This window comes from Geospiza fortis, unplaced genomic scaffold, assembly GCF_000277835.1.
Source record: "Geospiza fortis unplaced genomic scaffold, GeoFor_1.0 scaffold237, whole genome shotgun sequence".
Taxonomy (NCBI): domain Eukaryota; kingdom Metazoa; phylum Chordata; class Aves; order Passeriformes; family Thraupidae; genus Geospiza; species Geospiza fortis.
Window position 1 is genome coordinate 3,243,304 of NW_005054319.1, and position 2,930 is coordinate 3,246,233.

Here is a 2,930-nt window from a genome sequence, read left to right on the forward strand (position 1 = left end):
ACTTCTGTCATGTATTTTTAGTTAAAAATTTTGCTGAGGAAAATCTGTCCTTTATCATAGCTCCTAATGTTTCCATAAATAAGAATTAGGCTCATAATTCATTGAGATACTTTGGAAAACTCTCTGCAACCACACTTGCAGTGTGTCTGTCCCCTTCCCAGGTAATCTTCAGTTTTCATTTCCTATAGGGTATATTTATTTGTTTACTAAAGCTTATATAATTTATTTTAAATCCTCACGAAGAGTTAAGGGATTAGAAAATGATGGGTTATAACAATAATTTAAAATCATGTTTAATACCTTAAATACTTTTCCACTACAGCAGGTTAAATAGTCACCAGCCTTTACCTTATAAAGCCTCATTTAAACCTAATACTCAAGGAGAGATGCTGTAGAAATTACCATTTAACACTTGTGTTTGACATGGGTTTATGATGTTTTCTCAGCTGAGGAAAATGAGAAAAACTGAGTTGAAACAGTTGAATTCCATTATCTTTGATTCTGCTCTTTTTAAAAACTGATCATCTCACAGTTTGTCTAATGATTCCCTCGAGTTTGTTAACCTTTGCAATGATGCCATTTAATTATTCATCTATCTCTTTAGTCCACTTTTTTACTAGAATCAAGACCATTTCTTCATATTCTGGAGTACTGTGTTCCCACCAGAACCTGGAGCTCTAATTAGACATCCAAGGCTGAGGTCTTCTGTTGTGCTTTGCCTGTGCTGGTCTTAGACTCCTCTGGCTGTAATTCCCACTGGGAGGCCTCAAAGGTGAACTGGGAAATCTCAAAGGTAATTGAGACAACTAGTGGAAATTATTTATTCTTGCTTTCCAAAGTGATAAAGTGAGTGAAAAGGAAGCTGCAATGACTTGTGCAAGATGAAAGGATTAGGTCCAAAGAGGTAATCCAAAAGTCCTCGTGGTGAATGGCAAGACTGCACTCATTTTAGCGGTTTTGGAGCTGGTCTTCTGAATCAGAGCAAATGACACTCAGTGGATGTGGGGGGATAGAATGCAAGACAATAGTGCAGAAGGTAATCTCACACCTGAGGAGTTGCAGCTGTACTAATTCTGTGGGCTCTCAGTTCCTTCTCTGTGCTTTCTCATTCTGGGCAATGAGAGCATGGTTTTACTCCTGCAGCAGCGGCCCAAAGCCCTTTCTTCAAGGACAAGAAGTCTTTTTGCTTTGGACCTGCGTGCTGAGGGTCCCCAAAGCTGCCAGTGTCTCTTTTATGAGATGCTGAGCTCCTGTAAGGCTGGGGAGGAGCCCTGGCTGCTCACTCTAATCTCTCCTGAGGCAGTGCCACACTCAAAGAGAGACATTTGGAAACAGGCAGCAGCTCCCAGCAGCTTCTTCCACCAGTGCCAGGCTCAGGGTGGCAGGGAGACCTTGCCCATGCCCCCATGAGCCACTGTGATCTCCTGCTTCTGGGAAGCTCTCAGGATGGCTCCTCCAAGAGAATCATCTGTGTTCCCAGTGATAAATGCTGGGATCCATCCTTGCCTTCCAGCAGCTGGAGGGTGCTGGGCGCAGGCTAGCTGCTCCCTGGCATGGCTGAGTCCCTCTCCAGATGCTCCCTGTGCCAGGAGAGGGTTTGCCTGCTCCTCCCCAGCCCCTGTGGGTCATGTCCCTGCAGAGCTGGGGCTCCTGATGGGCTTTGCTGCTCCTCTAGAGCTGACAGAGCATCCTGCTGTGTTTCCAGTCCTCCCTAGGTTGTTTTTGTGTCACTCTTGGTCTCTCCTCTTTGCTCCTTGTCTCTGCAATGTCTGACTCTGCTCTCCTATTCCCTGGAGCTGTTGTAGAGGTGGGCTGGGATTTCAAAGGGTTGGGTTTTTTGGTTTTTTTTTTGGAAGAGGTCATATCCTGTGCCCTACAAGTGAGAAAAAAAGCAATGTAGTCTCTAAGTCTGTATCACTTGATGCCTGCATTTGGTTCCATTTCTTAGGGGCAAGGCCATCCTGTGCTCTGTCAGCCCTCCCCTGCAGGGCTGTACAAACCCAGTGTTGTCCTTTCAGTGCTGGATTAGGGGATGGTTTGCCCAGATTTTTTCTGCATTATTATTTTTCCTCTCCCCAAAACACCAAACTGCCAGCTCTGCCTCTGATGGAGGAGCAAAGGAGAAGCACTTTTTATTAATTTTTGCATAGACAATCAGCTGCAGCACTGCAAGGATGAATTTATCTTCTAGTTCTTTGGCTTGTACTTTAGTCACACTTTGTCAACCAGACAATACTCATCACATATATAAAATCCTTCCACAGAATACACAGGAAGAATACATGTATAATGAAATAACAAGTCTTGGCATTTTCTACAGAAGCAGCCAAACCTTCAGCTGTGATCAGTTTTATTAAGAGGAGAAACTGCTGGAAACAATAGTGTCCCAAATAATTGATGAGAGATGAATTTGATCTCTGCCTGGTGGCTGTAATAAATTTCTCTTGTCTGCTCAGTCCACTTACTGCAGGTGGGAACCAAACCTGTGCAGTGATTAAAGAAGCAAAATATTTTAGGCATAATAGAATAGAGAAATTCTCCTAGTAAGCTGGACAAAAATAGCTCCACAGGTAGATAAATGGAAGGGGAACTGCTTTTATTCGAAGTCCACATTAAATTAGGGAGCTGTTATTTTTGTTCCTCACCCCTTGCAGCTGACAGTGAAGCAAAATGATATTTTTGGGATATTGCCTTGTACAGGCTCTGTCCAGCCTTTTCATTAGCCCCTCAGGAGCCGAGGCAGGGAAAGGAGCTGCCTTCCCTTGGTGGAATTGTCGGGCAGGAGAGGAGGGAAGGTCAGAGGAGGGAGGGAAAGCTCATCTTTGGGTTTGCTTTCATTCCAGGTGGTGTGCATGACCTGGATGTCCTCTCTCCCAGCACCAGGTTGAGCATCACTGCAGGGCAGAGCCAGGGTGTGGGCAGGAGCTGCC